The following is a 20145-nucleotide window of genomic DNA, read 5'->3' as shown; positions in this document are numbered from 1 at the left end:
CCATAGATAAAACAAAAAAGTGTTGTGTCAGTTTAATTAATATGGACATTAAAGTGTGGTGCAAGGCATACCTGTAGTATTTTTGAAGATGCAATTGTTTTAAAAAATTGCAGATTGTTCCCTCGTTACACAAGTGTCTATGTGCTTACATAATCTTCCTGGAACTAAGATTTACATAATGCATTACCTTGAATAAAGTGCACAATTGTTGGTAAAATATTATATGTTTATTACTGTAGTAATATTTTTGAACATCAAAACAACATGGCTACACGTGAGTATCACAGGCAGAGATGGACCAAGCAGCAAGCAGATGACACTGACACAAATGAGATAGCAGAACTCAGTACTCGGCAAAAATAAGCTTCTGACAAACTGAGAAATTTAAGTACCAAAATAAAATATTACACACCCTGCCACACAAAAATTTGGACCCAACTGAGAAAGAATTAGGATCCACCACACAAACACAGCAATACATAGCACACTAGTAAGAGGAAGATGGCTCTGTTGTTTCTGAAAATAAGCTCACAGGCTACAATACCTCCAAACATTAATAATACATTTCACTAAGAGGGAGTTAGCCATTCTGGACACACAAGCCAACTCCAAAATAACATAGAGGCAACATGAAAAACATGGGTGCTGCCCATCTGGAGAGACATCACTTTCTTTTTTTTCGCCCCGCCTGAGACTGTTCTTCTTGGCTTGGTCTGCGGAGCGACCTTCGTTGGGCCTGCCCAGTGGCCTGTTCTTCCTGGGCAGGGGCAGGGGAGGGAGCCGATGTGGGTGGCTCTCTGCCACTGTGGGCAAGGGAGACAGCGATGGCCTGGAGCCCTTGCAAGATGTTAGTTGCAAGGCTTTGGAATGAGGAGGCAAGTTGTTCTTGTCCCTGCCTGATCTCTGCCAGACCTTGGCAGAGTTGAGCAACACCTTGCTCAACACTGGTTCGGTGCTCACTGAGCCGGACAGCTATCTGGCTTACCTCCCGGAGGACCCCGTCTTGAAATGCATTTAGGCTCTCACCATACCTAGCTATTTCAAGCAGGATCTCCGGGATAGCAGAGGGTTGGGTGGGGGGGGGGCCAGGAGGAATCTGCAGAGGTGGGATTTGTGGGCCCACACGCCCAGACCCACTAGGTCCCTCCACCTCAGCCTCAGCCACATAACCTTCCTGTGACTCTAACTGATCACCCCCCTGTGCTGTGTTTTGTGGCAAGCAAATAGAAGAATGTGTGGGAAAAGAGTACAATAATTTTTTTTTTTTTTTAAAAACATACAGTTTAAATTGCAGACAAATACGTGTGTAAACTTACCTGGCAAGTTATGTTCCGTCAGGATCTCAGGCAGGTCCGTGTCCATATTTGACACCCCTTGGGCCTCCTCATAACTGATACAGGGCATCGCCATCTCCTCCAAGTCTGTAAACTCCACAGCGACAGATGGTCCTCCACCTGTAGCCCTTGAGGCATTCCACTCCGCAGACCTCTTTGCCTTCAGGCGGGATTTGAAGTCGGCCCAACTACATATGTTTGTGGAAATAGGGGCAAAGTAGAGTATTATTATTTCTGTCTAAAAATATATAGGACACATGTTCTGCTTTTGTTTGCTATACATAACATAACATGTAACTACATTTTTAAGACAACTTAGCACAGAGAATGGACTGCCAAGATGCACTTACCGTCGTCTAACTTCCTGTGATGTTCTGACGACAGAGCCAACTTCATTCACAGAATGTGTGATGTCCCTCCAGATGCGATCTTTCGTAGCAGCACCCATGTTTTTGGGGCCTCTATGTATTTTGGACATGGCCTGCGTGACCAAAACACGCAACTCCCTCTTAGTGAATGCTGGCTGTCTTTTCTTACGTCTGGAGGTAGCCTGTGAGCTTTCTTCCTGTTGCTTCTCACCATCTTCCTCGTCACTAGCAGCTTTTGTCTGTTGTGCTTGTGTGGCTAATGCTGATTCTCCCTCAGTTTGGCCAGTATGTGTGTGTGGCAGGGTATCCCCACTTAATTGTTGGGGCTCAGAAGCTGACATTTCCCGAGTACTAGGTCCTGCCTCTTCAAAATCCGCAGAGGCGGATTCCATCATCCGTCTCTGGCACTCTATGCGTTTTTTCGCCAATGCCATCTGCTGCTGCATAATGCGGTCCATCTCTGCTGCTAATTCCTCACGAGTAGCCATGTTGGAGATGAAGTCTGTACGCCCAGGTGTGTGCCTATTTATACCTACGTGCGGCGCGTTCATTCACGCAGGTGTACAGTATGCTAATCTTGCTACTGATTGTACTGCTTATTTAATGGCCTGGTTTGCACGCTGTGAGTGTTTTGGTGATGAATGGAGTTTGTGTTTCTGGCTCGTGCGAGAAGGTGCTCTTGGACTTTTCAGAGTGAGTAAGTTTAGCATTGTCAAGCATACAGTTTTCTGTTTTGTAGCTTTTAGCATATACACCGTATTGCAAAATTTTTGCGAAGTTCCGTTTGTGAGTATTCGTGCAATCGTCTTGTTGTTAAATGCAAGTATGTTTGTTGTTGCAATGCAGGTGTTTTTCTGATGTAGTTATTTTTTAAATTGTTTTTTTTTACAATGTTGATTTTTGATTTATTTTTGGGTCCTAACCTGTACTTTAGTCTTTCTGTTTTGTGGACTAATGTAAAAATGTTGGTCTTAGTGTAATTTTGTGTCTCTTGTAGGTGTTATATTTTGGAGAAGTATTCCATTTTGTTTTTCTGCCCAAATAATTGACTATTTTTTGGACACAGCTTCTTACACTAATCAAGTGTGTGATTTTGAGGAGCAGGTAAGTCCCCTAGGCCTGTGTTTGTGTCTGTTTGTGCTAATGGGCTCTATGTGGTCTTAGTGTAATTTTGTGTCTCTTGTAGGTGTTATATTTTGGAGAAGTATTCCATTTTGTTTTTCTGCCCAAATAATTGACTATTTTTTGGACACAGCTTCTTACACTAATCAAGTGTGTGATTTTGAGGAGCAGGTAAGTCCCCTAGGCCTGTGTTTGTGTCTGTTTGTGCTAATGGGCTCTATGTGGTCTTAGTGTAATTTTGTGTCTCTTGTAGGTGTTATATTTTGGAGAAGTATTCCATTTTGTTTTTCTGCCCAAATAATTGACTATTTTTTGGACACAGCTTCTTACACTAATCAAGTGTGTGATTTTGAGGAGCAGGTAAGTCCCCTAGGCCTGTGTTTGTGTCTGTTTGTGCTAATGGGCTCTATGTGGTCTTAGTGTAATTTTGTGTCTCTTGTAGGTGTTATATTTTGGAGAAGTATTCCATTTTGATTTTCTGTACAAATAATTGACTATTTTTTGGACACAGCTTCTTACACTAATCAAGTGTGTGATTTTGAGGAGCAGGTAAGTCCCCTAGGCCTGTGTGTTGTGGAGTATGTGTGTGTTCAAAGTGTTTTGATTATGTTTGTCATCACTATTTTTTCAAAATAAACTTATTTTTTCCCGGATTGTTCTGCAAAGTAGTGCTGTTCTTGCCTGTAATAGCTACTAAAGGACTAAATTTTGTGTTGAATATAGTTTAGATTTCTAACATAATTATCATTATTTATACTTAGGTGTTTGATATGTTTTTGATGCTCTTATTATGTGTCTGTTTGGTTGGTTGACACTTTTTTTTTTTTGGGTTTAAACTATGTTTGTTTATCCCTTTTAATTTGTGATTTTCCTTTTTTGTCTCAATTTCAAATTGGTCCGTAATTGAATCCAGAAACAATGTCGTATGCTCCTGCAGTAAGTTTACACCCTGAAATTTTTTTGGGGGATTAAGGTTGTACATTTTAATTTTGCATTTGTCTTATTCTCAATATTATTATCTTTATTTTAAGTTGGTGATGTCGGTCTTTGTGGCTGCAGAAGCCCTCCCACCCCAACCCACGGAAGCACTCACACCCCAACCGCCAGCCCCCCAACCACAACCGGCTCCTCATCAACCAAGGCAACGGAGGCGTGCTAGGCCACCAATTTTCCGCACCCGTGTCCTACTTTTTGGGATGCCAGATGATGTGGTTGTGCGTAGATACAGGCTGCCACCACATCTAATCCTAGACACTCTCTCCATAATAGAGAGTGATCTGGAGTCTTCAATTCGGTATCCTACAGCAATACCACCATTGACACAATTCCTTGCTGTGTTACATTTTGTGGCCACAGGGTCATTCCAGCATGTGGTTGGAGACCTGGTTGGCATGTCGCAGGGCCAGTTCAGTAAGGTCCTGTGGCGTGTCAGCCAGGCTTTCCTAAAGTGTGTTAAGCAATTTATTGCTATGCCTTTGGATGCTGGTGCCCTAGATGTGGTGAAGCGGCAATTTGAGGAAGGTGGTAGTCGCTTCCCACATGTTATTGGGGTTGTGGATGGCACACATGTAGCTATTGTGCCACCAAGACATAATGAAGAAATTTATAGAAACAGGAAACTGTTTCATTCTCTGAATGTAATGGTTGTTTGTGGGCCATCCCTCCAGATCCTGTCCCTGAATGCTAAGTTCCCTGGGAGCTCCCATGACGCACATGTTATTAGACAATCAGGGATATGGCAGAGATTAAGATCAAGTCAACGACAAGACATGTGGTTATTGGGTGAGTTATTTTTATTTATTTTTTTTAATTTTTTTTATCCCTAAATAATATTCTGATTCTAATTTAATGTTCTCATCAAACAGGAGACCGTGGATATCCTTGCACCCCCTGGCTCATGACTCCTTACCGTAATCCCAGGCCAGGACCACAGACGGCATTTAACTCCGCGCTTACTGCCACTAGACAGCTGGTGGAGCGCACAATTGGTGTGCTTAAAGGACGTTTTCGTGTGCTCCACCGCACTGGTGGCGATATCATGTATTCGCCGGAGATGGCAAGTAAAATAGTGGTCCTGTGCGCTATACTTCATAACATCGCGGTAAGGAGTCGCGTTGAGCTTCCTGACACAGAGGAATTGCCAGATGAGGAGCCAGAGGTTGGGCGGAGATTTGGTGGTGGGAGTGTTTCCTGGAGGGGAAGCCAAGTAAGGGCAAGCATTGTCCAAGAATATTTCAGGTATAGTGTATTTTGTTTTGCTTTTGGAAATTACTAAAAAACACTGTATGCTTATGGTCATTTTGATCACATGTCATTTAGGTTGTTATTGTAAGGTCATTGTGTAATTGTTATGGTGTGTTTGAATTTTTTTTTTTTGGGTCATTTTAAATTTAAAATGTTAAGCTTATAATGTTTTTTCTGGGAATATAATAATGTGTTGTTGCTAATTTTTTTTTTTTAAATCATGTTTTCTTTGAAAAAAACACCAACATATGTGACAAAATGTGGTACATTTTGTGACTGTGCAGCTGATTTATCACACCAAATGTGGTGAGTACACTGTGTTTTTTGTTAAATTTATACAAAGTGTGTTTGTATTGGGGGTTATGTCAGAATTTTTTAATTTTCATGCTCTTCCGCGACTGCGTATTTCCGCTCTAGCGAAATAATCACTCTGCTCTTCACAGCATTGCAAACATCAATAAAGTTTATTTAAATGACAGCATAGATTTTACACCAATCACATGCCAACACACACTATAAATATATGCCCAAACAAGGAAAACGCCATTGCCATGATGCGTGCTGCCCCGTTCACACGGCGGGAACTCCGCCTGTTAGTGGCGGTAATGGACCGACGCGTAGGCCGCGTTGGGCGGTTTATCCCAAATAGGGTTAAACGCGAGGCCTACGCGGAGGTCCGCCGCCTATTACGGAGCCGCCTCCGCAGTCGCAGGACCATCATCCAGCTTGAGAGGCGCTGGAGCGACCTGCGGAGGCGCACGCCAGACCTCCTGGCGGAGATGCGCCAACAGATCCGGATCCTACGTGTCCGCAGTAAGTAACATTTCGTGCACAGACGGGATTAACGCATAACCTTTGCATACTATCGTTGTGTGAGTGCAAAATTTTGCACAGAGAAAATTAGCATGAGTGTGTGTAGGTAGGTTATGCAGTGATGCATAACTCCCAATATGACCTTTTGCAAGAGGAAACGAAAACTCTGCTTAGGTATTTGTAACTTAATTGTTAAGCTCTTGATTTCTCTGCACAAGTGATGGCAATCATACATTAAGAGTGAAGTGACGGAGCAGAACATTCTGTCTCTCCTGGCGAGACTCATGTTGGGAGGTATGGTACTGACTGTATGTTGTTGGCCATAATTAATACACATGCAGAAAACTTTAATAAATTACCGGATTTTTTTTTTTTTTTTTTAATAATTTTAAAATGTGGGTCAATTTTGACACTGGGGATGTTGTTTAGATTAAAAAATGAGAATATAGTTTAAAATGGATAGACGGTATTTAATATAGTTTATTTTGCATCTTTTTGTTTGATAAGGCCAACATCACCATGAAATATATTTTACTAACTTAGTCATGTTAACCCTGTTTCTTTAACATGGTACAGAACAGAGTAATAGGAATATGCTGTGGTTCATTTTTTATTGTTTTTACAGAAATTTAACATATGTCATTATAGGGCGAGCACAACGGCAAGGTGCTGGTGGTGGGAGTCCACACCAGCAACATTCCCCATCCCCTTCCCGATCACCCTCCCCCTCTCCGGCCCAATCCCCCTCTCCAGCCCACACCCCCTCTCCAGCCCACACCCCCTCTCCTGCCCACACCCCCTCTCCTGCCCAATCCCCCTCTCCTGCCACCTCACCCTCTCCAGCCACCTCCCCCTCTCCTGCCCAATCCCCCTCTCCTGCCACCTCACCCTCTCCAGCCACCTCCCCCTCTCCTGCCCACACCCCCTCTCCTGCCCAATCCCCCTCTCCTGCCTCCTCACCCTCTCCAGCCACCTCCCCCTCTCCTGCCCAATCCCCCTCTCCTGCCACCTCACCCTCTCCAGCCACCTCCCCCTCTCCTGGCCAATCTCCCTCTCCTGCCCAATCCCCCTCTCCTGCCACCTCACCCTCTCCAGCCACCTCCCCCTCTCCTGCCCAATCCCCCTCTCCTGCCCAATCCCCCTCTCCTGCCACCTCACCCTCTCCAGCCACCTCCCCCTCTCCTGCCCAATCCCCCTCTCAAGCCACCTCAGCCTCTCCAGCCACCTCAGCATCATTTTCCCAAACCCCCTCTCCAGCCCAAGCCCACTCTCTTTCCCAATCCCCCTCTCCAGCCCACACCCCCTCTCCAGGCCAATCCCACACTTTTTCCAAATTCCCCTCTCTGCCCCCCTCACCCTCTGTGTCCGTTAAAATCACAACACCACCCTACCCTATAATTCCTTAACCCACTCTGAAAGTCCCTCCCCCTTACATCCTGTCACACAATGGGACCCTCCTTCCCCCATCCTGCCTCCTTCCACCATCCAGCCTCCATCCCCCAGCCAGCCAACCTCACCCCTCCAGCCTCTATCCCCCAGCCAGCACCTATCCCCCATCCAGCCTCCATCCCCCAGCCAGCACCTAGCCCCCATCCAGCCTCCATCCCCCAGCCAGCCAACGACGCCTACAGAATGGGCAGCAGAGGAACCAGAGCCACTAGAGGGAGGTTGCCAAGTGGCAGAGGATAGTAGGTTCGCACACATTCCTTATTTTAAATGTAAAACAACAAAAAAAAATAAAAAAAAATGCATTGTTGTACTGTGGATAATCTTTTGTCTAGGTTAAATTCTTGACTTCTTCATCATGGTATGGATGATGCATTCACATTTGTGTGCGGAACATTATATGTACAGTGTCTACATCTGGTTGTAAATCACTATGTCGACAGGTTTGCCTGCACAACAAGCTTTGTATGTGAAACATTATCTGCAACACCTTTAGACCTGAGTGATATTGTTATTTAAAGTTTTTTTTTTTTTTTGGGGGGGGGTTTGCAAGTTACACTCACAAAATGCTTATTTGCTTAATTCAAAAATAATTGTCCTTAATTATTTTGTAAGGCAGGCTTTCAGGGAGTGTGGGCATGCTAGGATATGTTGTCCTCCTGAAGATGTTGATATGCAGGGTGATGATGCAGGGCAAAGCAGCACAAAAAAGAAGTCTGCTTCACTACAGATGTGAATGAAGACCAGTATGGGGTTACATGTACTAATTTGGGGTTGTGATTCAAGATTGGATGTTTACCATAGCAAACAAACAAAAACAAAGTTACAGTTATTTCCCACCTTCGAGAAGAGAAGTAGAATGTGATTTGTTGCTATGGACAACATCACACCCTAAATAGAACTCCCATCTTAGTAAATGTACATCATGGTGTGGTAGACTTTTACACATTGTAATTTAGCTATGTCAAACATTGCTGAGTATGCTTGTGTGTTGGTATGCTACTGTTTAGTCATTTATACATACATGATGTATATCATTTGATATGAAAGTGTGCTTTGTGGAATAGTGATGTAATAGGAAATGTTTTTTATTTTACATTAATCATTTTTACTCTGCATTTCAGATGGTGCCATTGGAGATCCCACAAGCCTGGCAGGCATAGTTGTCCGCTTGCAAATGCATTTGGAGGCCATGTTGGCCGAAGTAAATAATTTGACCAATTTTATTTAAGTTATTAAAAAAAACAAAAATTGTTTAAAAAAAACAAAAAAAAAACATTTATAAAAAATAAACAATCATTATTTACTGTTATGCGCTTGTGTTGTTTTTTAATCAACAATCTAAAAGCATATTGCAATGCAGAAACTGGTTAGCTAAAAAAAAAAAAAAAACATTAGGAGTTTAATTCTTATTTATTACATACAAATTAGGTAAGTTAGCTTATTTTATTTTTAAAAAAAGTAAACACATACATTCACACACTACACATACACACCAACTTATGCTATCTACATTTCTGTCAGGCACAGTTTATACATCTCTTGCACTTCTTTATAAAAAAAACATGGTAATGACCAATTATGCCTACAAACTTTTCTTAAGGTATTCTTAGCAGACTTAACTGGTGATGCACATAATCAATTATTACACTAATTGGATTTATAATTGAGGGACGCTTGCTGACTTAGAATTGCAAGGTTTCAGCTAAATTAGGTTTAAAAAACCATTGCTGTGCGTTTGTTTGCACAAAACTTAGCATATTTAAGAAGAATGCGTAAATCTACGATGACATCGTATTTTTGCGATGAGGTTTGTGTGTATGCGTTGGATTCGCAATAATGCTTTGTAATATGGCATACGCCTACCTTGTGTAATACTGCGTACGAAATAGCAAAAGTACGACGGAGGCGGACGTTCGCAATTTTACAACATAATCGCAACTTTGCGATTATGTTGTGCGAACGAAAACCTTAGCGACCAACTCGGAATGACCTCCCATGTCCACTCACACCATACATCTCCACACACAGTAAAACCATAACCCAGAACCCTCCCCCGCCCCCCTCCCTGTATACCACCCCCAACTTGCAGCATACTTGGATCCCAAAACTAAACACAAGTACCCAAATTCAAATATACAACCTTCGTAGCACCATTAAGTGGTGCAAGTATACCCTGATCGGGGCCAAGAATATAATGACTCTCGGGAGAACAGAGATAGCCTCCAGCCACCAACCCCCCCCCCCCCCCCCCCCCCCCCCCCCGAACAATATAAGAGGGGAAATCATAGACATCCACCCCCTGGGTCCGTGCATACCCAAAACAAAACAAGCATACACGTATAGTAAAGAGCCAAATATATCGAACCGCAAGCGCAACCCCCCCCCCACCCCCCAGAGGTAACAGGGGATAATAGAAACTCTAAGGCCTACCCGAAGCATCAAAGTAGGCAAACGAGTAGTCACTCGACCTGTCGTACCTGCGAGAGCAGAGTAAGGTAACTAGGATACTGGGATATAGAGGACAATGACCCCAGTCCAACACTCCCGCAGCCTATTGCCGCACATTAATTAACACGCATGTACGGCCCACATAATTAATAACAAGAGGAGCACACAAGGAGAGAAAAAAGACATGACTAAAGCAAACAGGGTAGAATTAGCATCAGGGTTAGGCCGGAGACTCAGGGATCTGCAAGGGCACGCCTCGCCGGTAATCGTCTATCCAGCCACGCCGTGGCCTCACGGGGAGTCGTGAAAAACTTTGTTTCTCCATCAGCCACTACTCGCAACTTAGATGGGAAGAGCATGGCATACGGCAGGTCAAGTTCACGGAGCCTCCTCTTAACAGACAGGAACTGAGCCCTATCCTTTTGTACATCCACGGCAAAGTCAGGGAAAACCGATATGGGCGATCCATTCCACTTCAAAGGGCCCTTAGTGCGGGCCAGCCGTAGGACTGTGTCGCGGTCCCGGAAATGGAGGAACTTAGCAATAAAGGTGCGAGGTGGAGCCCCCGGAGGCAGCGGGCGCATCGGAACTCTATGGGCCCGTTCTACGGTAAAGTAAGGTGAGAATTCCTCAGATCCAAAAGCATCACAAAGCCATTTTACAAGAAATTCTTCAGGAGTTGAACCCTCCTCCTTTTCCGGCAGGCCAACAAAACGGACGTTATTGCGCCGCAAGCGCCCCTCCATATCCGTCAGTTTTTTGCGCACCTCGGTCATTTGAGATTCCAAAGCATCAGTGCGGTGACCCAGCGGGCCGTCAGAGTCTTCAACATTGGATATACGGGTCTCAGCCTCGCCCACTCGTTCTCTCACTCGTTGAAGGTCCTGATGGATAATGGAGAGATCAGACTGCACTTGCCCAATCTTGTCCGCCAGACGCGTCTCGCTGGCAGTCACCGCATCTAATACTCTCTGCAGAGTAGCATCCGGATGGTCTGAGGAAGCGGAACTATACGCAGGAGATGGTGGTGCAGATTCAGATCCAGCATTCTCACACCCCCCGCCGCTGATTGCCAGGATTCCGAACAAACGTATCCATTGCGCCCGCCGCCGCATTACTTTGGCGGCCGCGCACCATTTTAGACAACACGGTGTCGCTCTGCCTAGCCGAGCAGATATATCAAAGCAAATTTAAGCAAGCAAGAGGGGGGCGCCCACGCCGACACCCTATAGAAAGGTCAGCAGGCTCAGGGCAGGATATAAATATGTATAGCCAAACAGCAGGGCCAAGGCCTCCGGAAATAATGTGTGTCCGCCTGATGGAGCAGGGAGTCAGGTAATCCCCCTTAATCAGAGCCGTGCAGTAAAGATGAACAGTCCCCCGTACTGACCTCCAGGCAGGGTGAGATCAGGATCAGCCAGCCAGAGACGTGCAGCGGAGGGAGAGGGGGGAAGGGCACACGCGACCCAGTGGATTTCCAGCCAGCTCAGATAGGCCCCCACAGAGTAAAGTGTCCCTGATGGCTGCAGCGGGCAGGGAGAAATCGCAGGAGCCGCACTTCCGGTCCCACGGGCCCGCGGCGACGGAGGATGACAATCCGGGCAGCTTCAGCTATAATCTTCGTCCCCCAGCAGGCTCACAGAGCGGCAGTCGAGCTCCCCTCACTCCCTTCCACAGAAGTGCGGGCGGCGGTAGAAAGCCGGAGCCGAACTTCCGGTCCCCCGGGCGGCACGGATCCTCGGCGGTGCAGAATGCTTCAAGCGCCGCAGATTCTCCTCAGATCCCTCAGCAGGCACACTGGGCGGCAGATGAGTGTCCCTCACTTCTCCTCACAGAGACACGGGCAGCGGCGGAGAGCGGGAGCCGAACTTCCGGTCCGAGGTGAGCGCGAGGCAGCAGCTCCAGCGCCGAGCAGGGCCCGCCGGACAGACAGGGCTGCAGGAGCCAGAGGAATACTGACATCCAGCCCAAATTCACTCCAGAGGGGCAGGGGGCATTCATGCAGCGTTGTCCTCAATTACAGACCCAGGGAGGGAGTCCAGGATACTATGTCAGGATATATTGGCTGGAGAGCAGCACTGTGTAAGTGCTACTCCATGCTCGTCCAGGCCACGCCCCTGGGACTGTGTTTTATATGCTCTTCCATACATTATGGTAGAAGTTTGAGTACGATTGAACGAGGTGGGACGCCACACTCCACTGTACTGGACTGCAGACCTAAATATACATATGTATAGATTCTTTTCATATACATATATATATATAATTTCTTTTTCCATCTAATTTTCTATTTACTCACTAACTTTTTCTAATTATTCTTTCTTTCTGCTATTTTGTTTTAGAACAAATAAATACACATATTTTTCATATATAGAGTGTATATCTGGCATTTGTTATTCAGTATAACAATTATCATCACTACATATTCAGGCGCAATTGTTTATCTTCATGTTATAATTACTCATCGAACCGTATGCCTCAAGATGAAAGTTGGTGTGCTCCATTCCGAATTTATTTCCTTCCTCGTGATTCCCAAAGCCTCTCATGATGTGATACTTGGATTACCTTGGCTGCAGAAACATAATCCACAGTTCAGCTGGCGAACCATGGCAATTCTTTTGTGGGGTGAATCTTGTACCAAGGATTTGTTTAGCTTCAGTTAAGCCCCTCATGTCAGTCAGTTTTCCCGAGTTACCTTCAGTCTATCTATCTTTTGTGGATGTCTTCAGTAAACAAGCGGCTGACTCCTTGCCCCCTCATCACGAATGGGACTGCCCAATCAAGTTGGTTCTGGCAAAACACCTCCTAGGTGTTGAGTTTATTCATTGTCCATTCCGGAGACTCAAGCTACGCAGAGCCGTCTTAACAGCAGTGTAGGCCCCTGGGCACAGCAATGCACTGGGGCCCCTACCCACCCATCAGCGGTAGGGGTGGGGGGTGCTATCAGTGGCAGCTTTGATGTCCCGCGGGTGGTAGGGGGGTATTCTATCTTCCACACAGCATTAAGGACCTGGAGAAATTATTTCTGCTAATTAATTACTCATTTACTGCACAGATGGGGTGGGAGGGAGAACACTAAACTGTAGAAGGGGACATTGTGCTGAATGAAGGGGCCCTGGTACATGACTTCCAGGGTGGTCGGGGGTGTTTAATACACAGGGGAGGGGTGGATAGTAGAGTGGGCTTAATATTCATCATTTTCTGGTGGGAGGGCAGCTTGCTTTACTGCAGATATCTCCAGTTCCTGGAAATAGATTTATTAGCTTTAATGGGATAAAAAAAACTAGAGAGTCCCCCCTTTCAGCGGGTACTGGGTACTTTGGGATCAGACTTCAGGAGCCAGAGCAATCCACCAACAAAAATATAAAACTGCATATTAGGCGTGTGGAGCTGGTGCAGGGATCAGCTGCTGGAAGGCTGATATCTCTGGTTCTGGGCATAGTAGAGACAAGCTGCCAGTGTCCACTGAAAGGGGAGAGTCACAGCTTTTGGAGTATACCCTCATAAAAACTCTAAGTCAGACAGAACCAGAGATATCTGTCTGGTAAGAGCAATTAACAGGCTTGGATAGGGACCACTGCTTTGAAGTCGGATATCTCCGGTTCCCCAGAGCCGATTTTCAAAAATCTAGTACCCCTGGAAAGAGGGGACCCTCAGCTATCAGCCTAGGGCCCTTTTACTCCTGGGGCCCTTGGGCAAGAGCCCATTGAGCCCATACGAAAAGACGGCCCTGAAGCTATGTCTGATTAATACAAGATAATTTATCCAAAGGGTTTATTAGACCATATTCTTCACCTGCAGGAGCCGGATTCTTTTTCGTTAAGAAGACGGTGGCTTGCGACCATGCATAGATTATCGCGGGCTTAATGATATCACTGAGAAGAACAGGTACCCACTGCCGTTAATTCCAGAATTATTTGACCGGATAAAGGGAGCTAACATTTTTACGAAAATTAGATGTTTGTGGAGCTTACAATTTAATACGTATCCATGCAGGGGATGAATGGAAGACAGCCTTTAATACCCAGGATGGGCATTACGAATACCTTGTAATGCCTTTTGGTCTTTCTAATGCTCCTGCAGTTCTCCAAAGCTATGTAAATGAACTTTTTCGAGATCTTCTTTACAAGTGTTTAGTAGTGTACTTGGATGATATCTTAATATTCTCCAAGGATCTGAAGTCTCACCATCTCCAAGTTAAAGAGGTACTGACCCGTCTGAGGAAAAATCGACTGTATTGTAAGTTGGAGAAGTGTACTTTTGAAGTATCTTCTATACAATTCCTTGGTTATATCATTTCTGGATCAGAGCTACGTATGAATCCTGTTAAGGTACAAGCTATCCAAGACTGGTCCACTCCTACGACTCTTAAGGGGATTCAGCAATTCCTTAGCTTTGCCAATTTCTATAGGAAATTCATTAAAAATTACTCTACATTGGTCGCTCCCATCACAGCCCTGACACGCAAATGATCAAATCCTACAAACTGGTCGTTTGAAGCAACCAAAACCTTCTCAATTTCAAGCAAGTTTTGGTGTCTCCCATTCTTCGACAGCCGGATTTGAACCGTCCCTTTCTAGTGGAGGCAGACGCATCTACGGAAGCAGTGGGAGCTCTGTTGTTGCAAGTCTTTAAAGATAAGAAAGTCCATCCATGCGGATATTTCTCCCGTAAGTTTCTACTGGCTGAATGTAATTATGCTATTGGGGAGCAGGAATTACTTGCTATCAAATTAGTGTTTAAGGAGTGGAGATACCTTCTAGAGGGAGCACAACATCCCATCACAGAATATACTGATCATAAGAATCTTCTTTATCTACAGTCTGCTCAGTGTTTGAATCCACGACAAGCTCGATGGGCTCTTTTCTTCACCCGATTTAATTTTAAGCTCACCTGTCGTCCAGGGTCTCAAAATAAAAAAGCAGATGCCCTTTCTCGGTCCTTTAGCTCCTCCGAGTCAGACAATGCTACCACATATCAAGCCATCGTAAGTCCTACCTCTTTTTCAACGACTCAAACTTCTTTGGTCCCGGTCCCTCCTCAAATCTTCATAAACGACAGCTTACTTGGGCTCATTCTTCATCTTTCATGGGTCATCCTGGAGTCCAAAAGACTCTTACATTTATTCAACAATCTTACTGGTGGCCACGTCTTAAAGCTGACGTCCAAGAGTTTTTAGCAGCATGCCCTAAATGCGCCCAACATAAGAATAAAAAGGGTCCTCCTTCAGGTTTGTTACAACCATTATCTATACCCAAATGACCTTGGACTCATACAGTATTTCAATGGATTTTGTAACCAACTTATCTCCATCAAAATGGCGGAATACCATTTGGGTGGTAGTGGATCGAGTTTCGAAAATGGTGCATTTTCTACCGTTAACAGGATTACCATCAGCTCCTTCACTAGCCAGATTATTAATTTCTGAGATCTTTAAATTATTATTATTATTATTACATTTTATTTATAAGGCGCCACATGTGTTTCGCAGCGCCGTACAAAGGACAGTACAGGGGACAAAACATTGCATTACAGTAAATAAATAACAGAAATACAGGTAACATAGAGCACCACATATTCTCAGGACATAATACAGCTAAGATGTAAGTATTGATGGAGTGCTCATCGTACTACTAGAGGCTGGTGGTTATAGATGGAGATGAGCCTTTACCAGCAGGATAAAGATGGTCGTTGAGTAGGGGAGAGCTGTGAGTGAAATATGCTGAGACGAGGGCTTAGATAACAAGAGGAAAGAGGGCCCTGCTCTGAAGAGCTAACAATCTATTGGGGAGGGGCAACAGACAGATGACAAGAGGTGCAGGCAAGTGGAAGGTAGCCTGATAGCAGTATGCAAGCAAAGCGGAGATGTTCACGGCCTGAGGTAGGGGGGGTGGAGGCGCGGCTTCAGTTCTGGGTTATGCATCGGAAGGGTACGCTTTGATGAATAGGTGGGTTTTTAGTGCCCGTTTAAAGCTTTGCAAGGTTGGGGAGAGTCTAATGGAGCGGGGGAGTGCGTTCCACTGAAGGGGTGCAGCACGGGCAAAATCCTGAACTCGTGCATGGGAAGCAGTGACCAGGGCGGTGGCGAGGCGACGGTCGTTAGTCGACCGTAGGGGGCGGGAGGGAGTATGAAGGGAAAGGAGGTTGGAGATGTAGGGAGCAGTGGAGATAGAGATGGCCTTGTATGTAAGGCCTTCCTCAAGAGATAGTTTCTGATTGTGGAACTCAATTTGTAGCCAAGTTTTGGAGGTCACTTTGTTCTTCATTAAACATTAAGTTGAATTTTTCTTCCGCGTGTCGGTGGTCATTCCGAGTTGATCACAGCCAGCAACTTTTTGCTGCTGCTGCTGCTGCGATCAACTAGTCCACGCCTATGAGGGAGTGTATTTTAGCTTTGCAGGGCTGCGATCGCTTGTGCAGCCCTGCTAAGCTAAAAAAAAATTCATGCAGAACAAGACTAGCCCTGGACATACTTACCCTGTGCGATGCTGGGGCCGGCTTTGACGTCAGACATCTGCCCTCCTTTCTCCTGGACACGCCTGCATTTTCTTCACCACTCCCCGAAAACGTCTGGTGACGCCCAGGAATGTCTTCTTTCTGTCAATCTTCTTGCGGTCGCCTCTGCGACCGTTTTCTTCGTGGTCCGCGATGTAACTCGGTGACCCCTGTCGCCGGGCAAAGATGCGCGTGCGCAGTGCGGCCGCCGCGCATGCGCATTCTAGACCCATTTTCACCGCAGTGACAAACCGCTGCGTGCGAACGGGTCGGAATGACCCCCATCATCCCCAAACAGATGGACAAACTGAAAGAGTAAATCAAGATCTTGAAACTTTTCTCCGGTTATACAGATCTTCTTCACAGGATGATTGGATAGACTACCTTCCGTTGGCAGAATTTACTCATAATAATCTTTTTCATTCATCTTCAGGTTTGTGTTCCTGGAACACTGGGCGGACTTCTCAGTCAGGCGCCATCTCTTTTGTCGTGACGGATTGCACCTGACTGAGGAGGGGGCAGCGGTGCTGGGGGGAAGGATGCTTAGAAGGTTGGAGGAGATTTTAAACTAGGAGCCTGGGGGGAGGGTTTAGCTAGAAACTACGGGTCATGCAGTGAGAATAGTGGGGATGGCGGTAGTAAACGAAATGGGGGAGAAGTTGGGGGGAGGGTAAGAGCAGGCGGTAAGGTTACTAACATGGGTACTAAAAGGGATTTTACCAAAGCACTAACCAATGACGATTACAGGTCATCCTTGCTACATAAGGTGAAAGATGTCCCTAACGCAAGGGAAAATACTTATCTTAGTTGTATGTATGTAAACGCCAGAAGCATTACTGGTAAAAAGGGTGAACTAGAAATACTTGCAGCAAGCAAACAGTATGATATTATAGGCATTACTGAAACTTGGTGGGATGAATCTCATGATTGGACAGTCAATCTAGAGGGCTATACACCGTTTAGGAGAGACAGACTAAATAAAAAGGGTGGAGGGGTGTGTCTTTACGTAAAGCCGTTTTTAAAACCTAATATATGGGAAGATATTCAGGAGGGGACTGTAGACACTGTCGAGACATTATGGGTAGAAATTGCATGCGGGGAAAAAGGAATAAAAAAGTTAGTATTGGGTGTATGCTATAGGCCGCCTGGTATCAACGCATCTGATGAGGAATTGTTACTAAAGCAAATTGAAAGAGCAGCAGGAGTAGGAGACATAGTAGTGATGGGAGATTTTAACTATCCAGAGATAAACTGGAAAAACGATTCATGTGATACTGCTAGGGGCAATATGTTTTTAAACACACTTAATGATAACTACTTAGTCCAACTAATTGAGGAACCAACTAGGTACAATGCAATCTTAGACCTGGTATTAACAAACAATGGGGATTTGGTATCAGGTATTATAGTAGGGGAACCCATAGGAAACAGCGACCACAATATGGTCACATTCAATATCAGTTTCTATAAACAGCCCTATACTGGCTCAACTAGGACTTTAAACTTTAGCAAAGCAAATTCTGAAAAGATGAGGGTATTTTTCAGGGATATTGAATGGGAAGGTTTGTTTTTAGGAAAAAATACTACGGAGAAATGGGAGGTACTAAAATTCCTGCTAGCTAAAAATACACTCAAATGTATTCCTATGAGTAGCAAAAAAAGGAATAAAAATCATAAACCGATGTGGCTTAACAAAAAGATTAAGGAACTTATGGGCAAGAAAAGGCGAGCATTTAAAAAATACAAATCTGACGGGGAAGCAGAGTAATTTCAGCACTATAAGGAATGTAACAAAATTTGCAAAAAGGAAATAAGAGCGGCTAAAGTAGAAACTGAAAAACTAGTAGCAAAGGAAAGCAAAGCGAATTCCAAAAAATTATTTAAATACATTAATAGCAAGAGATTAAAGAAGGAGAGTATAGGCCCTTTAAAAGACAAGTTGGGAGTCTTAAGCAAAAATGATAATGACATAGCGGACACACTAAATGAGTTTTTTTCAACAGTATTCACTCGTGAGGACCCAATTCAGGGACTAACGCACAATCTCAATAATGAGAATATCACACTGATAGGTACTTATTTAAGCGAGGAAGTAGTCTGTGACCGATTAAAACATTTAAAGATTAATAAATCACCAGGGTCCAATGGTATTCATCCAAGGGTTCTAATGGAGCTTCACTCTGAACTGGCAAAACCGCTATCTTTGATCTTTAAGGATTCAGTTATATCAGGTATGGTTCCCAAAGACTGGCGTATAGCTGAAGTAGTGCCTATATTCAAAAAGGGAAGTAAAGCTGAACCAGGTAATTATAGAGCAGTTAGTCTTACATCTGTAGTGGGGAAAGCATTGGAAGGTATTCTAAGAGATAGTATTCAGAAGTTCCTTGAAACCAATAAGGTCATTAAAAGGAATCAACATGGGTTTATGAAGGACAGATCCTGTCAAACCAACTTACTTGGCTTTTATGAAACAGTAAGCGCAAACCTAGATCAGGGTAAAGACGTGGATGTAATCTTTTTAGACTTTGCCAAAGCGTTCGATACTGTACCACACATGAGACTTATCTACAAGCTACAAGAATCAGGGCTAGGAAGCACAATATGCACTTGGGTCAAAAACTGGTTAGATAATAGGAAGCAGCGCGTTGTGGTTAATGGATCTTTTTCAACTTGGACTGAAGTGCTAAGTGGTGTGCCGCAAGGCTCAGTATTAGGACCGCTATTGTTCAATATTTTCATTAACGACCTAACAGAAGGTCTAGAGAGCATGGTGTCAATTTTTGCAGATGATACCAAATTGTGTAAGGCTATAAATACAGAGGAGGATGCCGAGTCTCTTCAGAACGACTTAGTTAAATTAGAAGCATGGGCAGCCAAATGGAGAATGCGCTTCAACACAGACAAGTGTAAGGTAATGCACTGTGGTAACAAGAACATAAATTACACCTACCTACTAAATGGGGTACAATTAGGGGATTCTGTACTGGGAAAGGACTTAGGTGTCCTCATAGATAGCAAGCTAAGCAGTAGTACCCAAAGTAGGACTGCAGCAAAGAAGGCTAATAAGATATTAGCATGCATAAAACGGGGTATTAATGCTAGGGACGAGAGTATTATACTCCCGTTATATAAATCACTAGTGAGGCCACACCTTGAATACTGTGTACAATTCTGGGCACCGTACTACAAAAAGGATATCCTGGAGCTTGAAAAGGTACAGAGGAGGGCGACCAAACTAATTAAGGGCATGGAGACGATGGAATACAAGGAAAGGCTTGAAAGACTAGGCATGTTTACATTGGAAAAGCGGAGACTAAGAGGGGATATGATCAACATCTACAAATATATAAGGGGACAATACACAGAGCTTGCGCGGGACCTGTTTTTGGTTAGATCTACACAGAGGACTCGTGGACACTCGCTCAGGTTAGAGGAGAGGAGATTCCGCACAATACGGCGTAAAGGCTTTTTCACGGTAAGGACAATACATGTTTGGAATTCCCTGCCCGAGGGAGTTGTAATGGCGGAATCTGTCAACACCTTTAAGAATGGGTTAGATAAATTCCTAATGGATAAGGATATCTAGGGGTATGGTGCATAGTCATGCATTATAGTTACTATAAATCGGGATAAAATGTAACGGCTGACAGCAGCATCAGTCAGAAATTTTAGTCAAATCATCATGCATAGGAGACCACAAATAGTTTGAACTCGATGGACAATTGTCTTTTTTTCAACCTCAGATACTATGTTACTATGTTACTATGTATGTTAGAATCTACACCATTTTAAACTAACTTTGGTTATCATCTTTGTGTGCCAGAGTTCCTTCCTTTGCCAGCTATGGAGGTTCCAGCGGCAGGTCAGATACT

Source organism: Pseudophryne corroboree, chromosome 1 (assembly GCF_028390025.1).
Source record: "Pseudophryne corroboree isolate aPseCor3 chromosome 1, aPseCor3.hap2, whole genome shotgun sequence".
Taxonomy (NCBI): Eukaryota; Metazoa; Chordata; class Amphibia; order Anura; family Myobatrachidae; genus Pseudophryne; species Pseudophryne corroboree.
Note: the sequence above shows the minus strand (reverse complement) of the source record.